We start from the raw sequence: 12,316 nt of genomic DNA on the forward strand, positions 1-12,316 counted from the left end.
CAACACTACTAGCAACCTTACAAGTACCAATCGGAGTTGCGAGACGAAGATTGGTTACAAGAGATGAACTAGGGATTGCAGAGGAGATGGTGCTGATGAAGAGGTTGATGAAGATGCCTCCCCTCCGACGAGAGGAGGGTTGGTGATGACGATGGCGACGATTTCCCCCTCTGGGAGGGAAGTTTCCCTGCCAGGATTGTCCTGCCGGAGCTCTAGATTGGATATGTTCAAGTTCCGCCTCGTGGCGGTGGCGAAACCATGAAAAAGCTCCCGATTGATTTTTTCCAGACCAGGACGCTTATAGCAAAAGAGGGGGGCTAGTGGGCCTTCAGGCAGCCCACAAGCTTGCCCACCGCCACCAGGGATTGGTGGCGGAATGGGGGCTTGTGGGGCCTTGGTGGCCCCCCTCCGGTAGTTCTTTCGCCCAGTATTTTTCATATATTCCAGAAAAAATCCACGTAAATTTTCAGGGCATTTGGAGATGTGCAGAATAGTGGACTAGGATTTGCTCCTTTTCCAGTCCAGAATTCCCTCTTCCTGAATTCTCCCTCCTCAAATAATCTTGCAAAATAAGAGAGAAAAGGCATAAATATGGTACCACAAGTAATATAACATCCCAAGAAGCAATAAATATCAACATGAAAGCATGATGCAAAATGGACGTATCATGGGTGCGCTGGCGCGCCCCCACTAGCGCAAGAGCAAGACAGAAAAACCAAATCGAAGCAAATAAGAAGCAAAGGTTTGAGGACTGACGGAGGTCCGATCTTCAAGGCGATCCAGGTCACATTTGGCCACCAGGGCCGCGTGTGACACCTTCTCGCGGCTGCGAGATAACTCTACCACCCGCGCCGGGATACCGCTGAGTTCGGTGCCTGGGGGCAGTGATGCACGCTCAGCATTGGCCGCGCGCCAGGTCTTCATGGGCCGGCTCCCAAATATGGAGCCGGCTCCTCGAGCGGCTGGGCCACGGTCGACCACGACAACGGTGCCATCTCCGGGTGGTGGACCCATGGCCGGCTCCCTCGATGTTCCGGTCGGCGCCGTCTCCGCAGCCGAAGGTGGATTTGCCGTCTCTGGCGCCTCCATCGTCCTCTCCGGTGCCTTCATGGTCATCTCGGGCGCGCCGTCTACATCAACTTCAGGTGCGTCGGGGACCACGTCAAGATCCACCGGCGTGGAGGCTGTGGCTCGGCAGACTTGGCTGGCTCGGCCCCGTGGGAGCGGTTTGGGGTTGGCTCGCTAGTTGGGTCCTACACACGCGCTCGCATAGCAGGGTCGTGCCTAGCCTCCGACCGCTTCTCCTTGGAGGGCTTCTCGGGTCGGCTGGGTTGAGGTTGGCCTTCGGCCGCATTTCGAGCCACTGTCTCCCAGCGAATGGTGGATTTATCGTCCAGCGCCTTCTTGGCAGCGTCAGGAGCTGCCCAGGCGGCTCGCTCTATGGCGGAGGCAGTTTCCTCCTCCAGCTCTTCGGCATCCCTACCAAGTTCAAACCAATAAGGAATCTATCTTCGCACAAGAATCCAAAATAGGGTAACGAAGATTTCTTACCCAGCCACGACGGGCACTCGCCTCCTGCCGGTGGCGGCTCGTTGCTTCTTAGTGCCGCCGCCTCGGCCTTTGGATGGAGGTCTCGTTGTGGTGCGCTTGGGGACGGCTTGGCAGCAGCGACCCCCTTGCCCTTTTGCCGGGCCGCCTCACCATGTGCCGTCGTCTCACCAGCATTTCGGCGACCTCGCGTCAGGGGAGGGTTGGATACTTCCTCCAGGTCCTGTGCGTCCTCCTGAAGGTGCACCATGCAGAGAGGGCGGCGTCTCGTCATCATCCGTCCAGTCAAGAAGGGAGGGCTTAAGGTGCTCACCAGGTGGCTCGGAGCCCTCCGACTCCATCGCATCCACGAAGTCTACGGAGGCGGCGTCCCGTGGCTCTATCACCCCTTCGTCCTCTATCTCCGAGGGGTCCGACGCCTCCACGTCGCCGACTGGCGGCTGAAGCTTTTGCAAGCGCTTGAATATATGGATGGCGGAGTCGGCATCCGGCTAAGAAAGCGAGCAACACATTCAAAATAAGTAAAGGGGATTTGGAAGGCACTTACCACCGGAGCCGGATGGTCTCGGTCGTAGGGGCCATTCCCCATTACCAGTCTCCGCCCACATCCATGTTGGCAGAGGAGATCAGGTTCATGTTCCAGGGCACCACGCTGGCTAGAAAGTTCTTGGTGGAGAGCCAGCAGGGGTCGTGTTGGCCACCCATCTGGCAGATCAGATGCGGCCGTTGCTGTAGAGGTAGGACCCGACATGACACCATGGTGGTGAGGAAGTCACGACCCAGAAGGCCTCGAATCTTCATGTTGTCGAGGTGAGCGCATATCTGCGCCACCCCGACAATTGGCTATGGGAGCAACGCCTTCCAGTTCGTCTTCACCGTCGGAGGAGCGATGGCAAAGGGGGAAGATTGATGTGGTCGCGGGAGGGGCCTTCCAGTAAGTGTTCACATAGAAGAACCCCTTCTACCACATCTTGATGGAGTCTTGTAGTGGCATCTGAGGGAAGCTGGACGAAGTCCGGTGATGCACCAACGCGGCGCTGCATTGGGTCATCGTCTTGGGGCCTGTGAGCTTCGCCGCCTCGGCCTTGTCCATCTTCACGGATTGCTGCTTGAAGAAGAACAACTTCCGCCAGATGTCCCGGCGGTGCTCGATCTCCAAGAATCCTTCGCACAGGACGACGAAGGAGGCTAGCTGGAGGATGGCGTTGGGCGCCAAGTGATGCGGCCGCAAGCCGAAGAAGGTGAGGAAGCGGGCGAAGAAGTCGCTTTCCGGAAGGCCGAAGCCACGATAGAAGTGTTCTTCGAACACCACCACCTCGCCCTTCTTTGGGTTCGGGGCCGCTTTGGCACCAGGCACACGCGCCGCCACGAGGTTTGCTGGAGGCAGCATGCGGCGGTGGCAGAGCGCGTCGATGTTGCCGTCGCAGATGTCGCTGCCTACCCAAGCGCCTCGGTACTGCCCCTTCTCTGGGGCACTGGTGGACATGGTGGGTGGCAGCGGAGGCTAAGATGATCTTGGTAGCGGTCGGCGATGGTGGCTCGAGCGGCGATGAAGGCAAGGCAACGCTCGTTTTCTCTAGCTCACGGAAGGAAGGGGCTTCGGTGCAGGGCAAGAAGGGCGCGAATGGCCTCCTCGACGCCCCCGCACCCTATTTAAACCCCCACGATAGATCGTGGGGTGGGGATCCGGTGCGTATAATGCCCACTACCTCCGATTATTATGGGCGCATTTACGCCTCTTGGAGCCCAACCGACGCAGAGCAATCCGCAGAGGATCCGTTCGCACGGGGGCCGAGGGGCGTCGTTGCGGGACCCATGGCTCAGGTGTTGGGGAACGTTGCATGGGAAACCAAAAATATCCTACGCACACGAAGACCTATAATGGTGATGTTAATATATGAGAGGGATATTGGATCCACATACCCTTGCAGATCGCTAAGCGGGAAGTGTTAAGAAACGCAGTTGATGTAGTGGTACATCTTCGTGATACAAATCACCGTCGTCCCACGATCCGTTCCGATCTAGCGCCGAACGAACGATGCCTCTCCGTTCAGCACACGTACAGCTCGATGACTATCTCCGCCTTCTTGATCCAGCAAGAGAGATGGGGAAGTAGATGAGTTTTCCGGTAGCGTGATGTCGCGCCGGTGATGGTGATGATCTATTCCTGCCGGGCTCCGCCTGAGCTCTGTAGAAAACCGATCTAGAGGAAGAACTACGAAGTAGAGGTTTGAGTTGCACGTGGCAAAGTTATGTCTCAAAAATCCTAAAACCTCTAGTATATATAGGAGGAGGGGAGGGGCTAGCCTTGGGGCTCAAGAGAGCCCCAAGGGTGCCGACCGAAAGGAGGAGGAGGACTCCAACTCCAATTCGGTTTGGGGAAGGAGGAGTTCTCCTCTTCCTTCCCACCTCCCTCTTTTTTTGGTTTTATTTTCCTAGCGCCATAGTCCACTTGGGCTGGCCTCACCAGACCACTAAGGGCTGGTGCGCCACCCTTGGACTATTGGGCTCACTCCCGTGCGGGTGGGCCCCTCCCAGTGAAAACTCGGAACCCATTCGTCACTCCCGATACATTGATGGTAATGCGCGAAATCATTTCGAAGAACAAATGAAACCATCCTATATATCAATCTTTGTTTCCAGACCATTCCGGAAACCCTCATGACGTCCGTGATATCATCCGGGACTCCGAACAACCTTCGGTCACCAACACCTATAACTCAACTATACCGAAACATCACCGAACCTTAAGTCTGCAGGCCCTGCGGGTTCGAGAACTATGTAGACATGACCTAAGACACTCCCTGGTCAATATCCAATAGCGGGATATGGATGTCCATATTGCATCCTACATATTCTCCGAAGATCTTATCGGTTGAACCTCTGTGCCAAGGATTCCTATAATCCCGTATAACCTTCCCTTTGTCCTTCGGTATATTACTTGCCCGAGATTTGATCGTCGGTATCCCTATACCTAGTTCAATCTCTTTACCGACAACTCTCTTTACTCATTCGGTAATACAAGATCACGTGACTAACACTTGAGTCACATTGCTTGCAAGGCTTTATATGTGATGTTGTATTATCGAGTGGGCCCCGAGATACCTCTCCGTCACACAGAGTGACAAATCCGAGTCTTGATCTATGCTATCTCAATGGACACCTTTGGAGGTACCTGTAGAGCACCTTTATAGTCATCGAGTAACATTCCAACGTTTGATACACACAATGTATTCCTCCGGTGTCAGTGAGTTACATGATCTATGGTCATAGGATTGAATACTTGACACGCAGAAAACAACAGCAACAAAATGACACGATCACATGCCACGTTTATAATTTGGGTCTTGTCCATCACATCATTCTCCTAATGATGCGATCGAGTCATCAAGTGACAACACTTGCAAATGGTCAGAAAACCTTAACCATCCTTGATCAACTGACTAGTCAACTAGAGGCTTACTAAGGACATTTTTTTGTCTATATATCCACATATGTATCTATGCTTTCATTCAATACAATTATAGAATGGATAATAAATGATTATATTGAAACAGGAAATATAATAATAACTATTTTATCATTGCCTCTAGGGCATATTTCCAACAGTCTCCCACTTGCACTAGAGTCAATAATCTAGTCTCACATCGCTAGCAATTTACATTGGAATGAATCTAACACCCATATAGTTCTGGAGTTGATCATGCTTCGCTCGTGGAAGAGGTTTAGTCAGCAGATCTGGAACATTCAGATCCGTGTGCACTTTGCAAATATTTATGTCCTCTCCTTCGACATAGTCGCGGATGAGGTTGAAGCGTCGTTTTATGTCTCTGGTCTTCTTGTGAAACCTTGGTTCCTTTGGTAGAGCAATGGCACCAGTGTTCTCACAGAATAGAGTTATTAGATTCAGTGCGCTCGGCACAACTCCAAGATCCGTCATGAATTGCTTCATCCAGACACCCTCCTTAGCTGCCTCCGAGGCAGCCATGTAGTCCGTTTCACATGTAGAATCTGCTGCAACGCTTTGCTTGGAACTGCACCAGCTTACCGCACCCCCACTAAGAATAAATATGTATCCATTTTGAGACTTAGAGTCATCCGGATCAGTGTCAAAGCTTGCATCGATGTAACCCATTATGATGAGCTCTTCGTCACCTCCATAAATGAGAAACATTTCCTTAGTCCTTTCCAGGTACTTTAGAATATTCTTGACCGCCGTCCAGTGATCCACTCCTGGATTACTTTGAAACCTGCCTGCCATACTTATGGCCGGGCTAACGTTCAGTCTTGTGCACAGCATTGCATACATGATAGACCCTATGGCTGAAGCATAGGGGACGGTACTCATCTTTTCTCTATCTTCCGTAGTTACTAGACACTGAGTCTTACTCAACTTTATACCTTGTAACATTCGCAAGAACCCCTTCTTGGACTGCTCCATTTTGAACATCTTCAAAATTTATCAAGGTATGTGCTTTGTGAAAGTCCTATTAAGCGCCTCGATCTATCCCTATAGATCTTAATGCCTAATTTGTAAGTAGCTTCTCCTAGGTCTTTCATTGAAAAAATTTGTTCAAGTAATCCTTTAGGCTCTCTAAAAACTCCACATTGTTTCCAATCAGCAATAGACCATCCACATATAATATTAGAAACGCTACAGAGCTCCCACTCACTTTCTTGTAAATACAAGATTCTCCAACAACTTGTATAAACCCAAATGCTTTGATCACCTCATCAAAGAGCTTATTCCAACTCCGAGATGCTTGCACCAGTCCATAAATGGATCGCCGGAGCTTGCATACTTTGTTAGCATTCTTTGGATCGACAAAACCTTTGGGTTGCATCATATACAACTCTTCCTTAAGAAAACCGTGAAGGAACGCCGTGTTGACATCCATCTGCCAGATTTTATAATCGAAAAATGCAGCTATTGCTAACATGATTCGGACGGACTTAAGCATCAGTACAGGTGAGAACGTCTCATCGTAGTCAACTCCTTGAACTTGTGAAAAACCCTTTGCCACAAGTCGAGCTTTATAAACGGTCACATTACCAAAGTCCACACTTTGTTTTCATACATAGATCCTATCTCAGACTTCATGCCCTCTAACCATTTGTTGGAATCCGAACCCACCATTGCTTCTTTATAATTCGCAGGTTCATTCTTGTCTAGCAACATTATAGATAAGACAGGATTCCCATACTGTTGGGGATGTTACCTGTGGGTAACCCGCCCTTAATGGGTCGGGTCACCAAAGGGGCGACTCACCCTTAGTCGTGTGTCCGGTGGCCCAGGAGTTGTATGGAGGTTCAAGAAGACCGTACGGATGATGAGTTGTGAGGAACACGACGACTTAGAGATAAGGAAAACTACCAAGTGTAGGAGAGCGGGACTTGTAAACCCTGGGGCCTCGACCTGTATATGAAGGCGAGTCCTCGGGACAGGTCAGGAGGGTTAGAGAGAATCGAGAGCTAGGTCAGGCGAGTTACGCCCTCCTTGTAATCGAAACCATCATCAATCTACACAAAGCAGGACGTAGGCTTTTACCTCCTCACGAGGGGCTGAACTTGGGTAAATCTGAGTCTCGCTTTCGCTCACCCCCTTTGAGTCACCACCAAGGTGCGATGGCTCCATCTTTAAGTCCTTACAACTCGCTATGGGAATCGGAGGCCGATTCCGTTGAATCCGGCTATCGAGTCCCCTTCGGCAAGATCAACATCTTCATCGGCATGATCGGGACCCCTGTTCCTGAGCCAGACACCTCCATCGACATTGTCGAGCCAAACAGGTACGTCCACCCCGTCACACGACGGAACAAAAGCCACCAGGTTTTCGTCGGCTTCACGCAGGGAAGCGACTCGCAGAACGAAGGGGCGGGCCAGGACATCACCCCCGTCAATTCCGATGGCGAGTCATCCATGGGCGAGACGAAGTCGATCCACCCCCTTGAGGAAGGTCAGCTCGGGGGTCTATCGCTGGCGATGGACACCGAAGTCCTCGAGAGATCTCACCGGCAAATCGTCATCTACATGGCAGGATCAGCACAGCCTCCTCAGAACCCGACCGGTAACAACGAGACTGGAGGAACGTCCAAACCGCCCGCGGAACTGGCAATGGAGATAGCCAACCTTTTGGCAACGCCGGTCACGCCTGAGAATCAGGAGTCGGTCAACGCTGAGCTGGCCAAGCTGCGGGAGGCAATGGACAAAGCACAACGCGACATGGAAGCAGAGGCCGCCATGATCGAGACGCAGCAGGCTGCAGTCGATGCGGAGACCGATCGACTGAACACCGAAGGCTGGCGGCTCGGGATACAGCAACGCGCATCCGACGCCGTCCACCAAAGAAGACACGGCGGGCGCGTCCCAGCCGACTTACACCCAACTCGCCTCTTCGACACCCCGCGCACCCCTGGGGCGGGTCCTGGTCACCCTCTGCAAACCGCCCCGAGGGGAGGAATGATTCCACCATCCAATCTGCCGTCGGATCAGCCCATGGACGTTCATGCAACACGATTCCAGACCCCGCGAGGTCACTTCTCAAACCCCGTTGACAATGTGCTGGCTGCAACCCGCCACCTGGAGTCTCTTCCGATTTACGGAAACACCCCGGCCGAGATAGAAGCTAGAAATGCCATCGAGATGCTAAAGACGTCCGTGGTCTAGCACGCGCAGTATTCCCATAGTCTCGACCGTCTCCACTCTACGCCTCAGGCAAGTCACACAAGAAGTCGCCACGAGGATTTTTCTCGCAGTGACCAACGGACCGCGACGGCTCCCCCAACATGATCCACTTGGGATGCCTGACACACGAGTCCAGGATATTGTGGACGCAGCACGAGCCGCGTGGCACATGGAGCCAACGGCCATGGCGGGTCAGGTCTATCCAGCCTATGTACCACCGACGCCCTTGGATGGAGGAGGCAAGCACATTGGAGTATCGTGTCTCGCGCCGGCTTTGCGCAACGAGCGCACGCCAAAGGACTTTAAAGGACCCAGGAAGGTTCCCAATTACTCACCAGATCTCGAGCCCGGGTCATGGATCGAGAGCTATGAGCTCGCGATGGATATGCTGGACGTTAGCGAGGCGGTTTGCGCGAAGTACTTCACCATGATGCTCAAAGGGACGACCTGCACCTGGCTGAAAAATCTGCCGCCTAACTCTATCAACACCTGGGCGGAGCTGAAGGAGCGCTTTATCAAGAACTTCAGAGGAACCTGCAAACGCCCGATGACCATCGTCGACTTATAACACTGTGTTCAGCGACCGGACGAGTCGGCCCACCACTGGACCCGGCGAGTCACGGAAGTTATTCATTCGTCAGAAGGAATTTCGGCGGCTCAGGCGGTGTTGATCCTGGAGAAAAATTGGCTCTATGAGCCTCTGGTGCTGAAACTAGGGAGACTCAAGCGGAAGGTGCAGGACATGGGCGAGTTGATGGACGCCCTTACCAGATATGCTCACACCAAGGATCCCGGGGAGGGCGACGACAAAGCCGGAGCTACCCGCAAGGGCGAGTTGCAAAAGGGCCAATCCTAGTTCCAGAACCGGGGGAATAATCACCATGGCGGGCATGGCAAGAAGCGGCAACAGGAGGGTCCTGTAGAGTTTGTAGCTAATACTAATACTGGCATTTCAAACCCACGTCATAAGAAACGGGGCTTCAGTGGGAAGAAACCGCGTAATTACCATAAAATACTTAAGGGCCGGTGCCCACAGCACGCTATGGCTCATGGACCAGCGACTCACTCATGGGAATATTGCTATGTGATGCAAGAGTTCCGGGCTGAGGCGCACAAAAGAAGCCAAGGTGGCGAGCAGGGTCAGCGGCAGGAGCAACCCGGTCTGTTCGGGCCACGACAGGCCACCTTCGGGGGCTTCCCCAACCAAGGGCCACAGGCCGGGTCACAACACAATGCCGGTCAATACCAAGTCCATAACCAGCAATATCACCCACCGGGAATATTCCAACAACCTCACCCGCAAGGAGATACCCAGCGACAGGAGGATCGAGGCGGGTTCCAAAACAACCCCAAGCAGTTGAACAGCGGGCAGTACCACGTTCACCACTAACACATGTAAACAGGATCGCAAGGTAAAGCACAGAACTTTCATAGCCGAGCCGACGCTTCCTCGATACCTTCACTGGTCGGAACAACCCATATCCTGGAGCCAGGAGGACCATTCGCCCCGGGTCGACAACCCTGGCGACTTAGGATACTCCCTCTCCAAAGTCCTTATGGACGGGGGCACCAGCATCAACATCTTATACTTCGACACATTTCGGCGGATGAACCTCCTCGAGAAGGACCTGATGCCATCGTCCACAGTTTTCCATGGTATTGTGCCTGGTAAGTCGGCATACCCCATTGGGCGAATCAAACTTAATGTGGCTTTTGGCATGGAGTCAAACTACAGGAGCAAATCTCTCTTGTTCGAATTGGTCAAGATCAAAAGTCCCTACCATGCGCTGTTCGGACGACCGGCTTACGCCAAGTTCATGGCCCGCACATGTTATGTTTATCTCAAGCTCAAGATGCCTGGACCCAAGGGTCCCATCACCGTCCATGGCGACAGAAAGATAGCCCAAGAATGCGAGGAAGGAGACGCCGCCTATGCCGAGTCAGCTTGCGTGGCCAAGGATCTTAAGTTTCACCAATCCCGCGTCGACCCGGCAGACATGACGCCGCTAAAAAAACTGACGGTCGATTCTGAGCCGCCCCTCAAGTTCAAACCAGCAGACGACAGCAAGGTCATTGATTTTACGCCAGGCGACTCAACCAAGCAGTTCACTATTGGGGCGGGTCTTGATCCCAATTAGGAAAGTGCGCTAATTGAATTCATCGATGAGAATCGGGACATCTTTGCATGGAAACCTTCTCACATGCCAGGTGTACCGAGAGAATTCGCTGAGCACCATCTCAATACTGACCCCAAGGTTAAGCCGGTGCGGTAGTACCTCCGCCGGTTTAACGAAGAGCGCCGTAAGGCGATTGGAGAAGAAGTGGCCCGGCTCCTTGCCGCCGGTTTCAACATCGCGGTTTTTCACCCGAAGTGGCTGGCTAACCCGGTCTTGGTACTCAAGAAGAATGGCACTTTCCGCATGTGCATTTATTACACGGACCTTAATAGAGCCTGCCCAAAGGATCCATTCGCCCTTCCTCGCATTGATCAAATCATTGACTCGACGGCTGGTTGCGAACGTCTGTGCTTCTTGGATGCCTACTCACGGGACCACCAGATAAAAATGGCGGTGGTGGATCAGGAAAACACATCCTTCATAACCCCTTTTGGAGCTTTCTGCTATGTGTCCATGTCGTTTGGGCTTAAAAGCGCGGGGGCCACTTACCAGCGCTGCATACAGAACTGCCTACACAACCAGATAGGCCATAACGTTCACACTTACGTGGACGACATCGTGGTCAAATCTCATCGCAAGGAATCGTTGTTGGAAGATCTCAAAGAAACATTCGACAACCTGCGTGTTTACCATATGAGGCTCAACCCCACCAAGTGTGTGTTTGGTGTCTCGGTGGGGAAGCTGTTGGGTTTCCTGGTGTCGGAGTGAGGAATCGAGGCCAACCTAGAGAAGATTGTCGTGATTACTTCACTTTGGAAACCAGCCAACGTCAATCAAGTACAGCGCATGGCGGGTAGAATCGCGGCTTTGAGCCATTTCATAAGTCGCCTTGGGGAGAAGGCCATCCCTCTCTATCAGCTACTCAAGAAGACCGATTGGTTCGTGTGGACAGATGAGACCAACGATGCTTTCAAAACCTTGAAGTAGCAATTAGCTAACCAGCCGGTGCTAGCGGCCTCGGCAGACAAAGAGCCTATGCTCTTGTACATTACGGCCAATTCCAGAGCCGTCAGCATGGCAATAGTCGTCGAGTGAAAGGAGGGAGGGAAGGAATACCCCGTTCAGAGGCCGGTATACTTCATCAGCGAAGTCCTTACTCTCTCCAAGCAACGTTACCCGCATTGGAAAAAGTTGGTTTTTGGAGTGTTCATGGCGAGTCGAAAGTTGAAACATTACTTTCAGGGACACCCGGTCACGGTTGTCAGCTCCGCTCCCCTCGGAGACATTATACATAACCGAGAAGCCACTGGACAGATTGCTAAATGGGCTATCGAGCTGGGTCCTCATCAGATTCGGTATACACCACAGACGGCTATCAAGTCTCAAGCGCTCGTGGACTTCATCAATGATTGGACCGAGTTACAAATCCCTGAGGAAAGACCAGATCATACATATTGGACCATCTACCTTGATGGGTCCAGACAGTTGGACGGCTCGGGGGCTGGCGTGGTGATAACTTCACCTCACGGTGATAAGTTCTGCTATGTCCTCCGACTCATGTTTCCATGTACTAACAATGCAGCAGAATACGAAGATTTGCTTCATGGTTTGCGACTCACCAAGGAGATGAACCTCACGAGAGTGAGATGCTTGGGCGATTCAGATCTGGTGGCACAATAGGTTTCTGGCACTTGGGATTCACGAGACCCTTTGATGGCGACTTACAAACGGGATGTGTCGGACGTGGCGGGCCATTTCAGTGGCTACCAAGTGGACCACATCGACCGACCACTTAATGAAGCAGCGGACGCTCTTTCCCGCCTCGGTTCACAGTGTAAGCCGGTTCCTCCCAATGTCTTTTTGGATATATTATATAACCCGTCAGTTAAACTGCCTTCGGAATAAGACCTGGCGGTACCAGACCCCGAATCTCAACTTCTGGCGGCTCTTCACACTACTCCGGATTG

The sequence above is a fragment of the Hordeum vulgare genome, chromosome 1H (genome assembly GCF_904849725.1).
Source record: "Hordeum vulgare subsp. vulgare chromosome 1H, MorexV3_pseudomolecules_assembly, whole genome shotgun sequence".
Lineage (NCBI taxonomy): Eukaryota > Viridiplantae > Streptophyta > Magnoliopsida > Poales > Poaceae > Hordeum > Hordeum vulgare.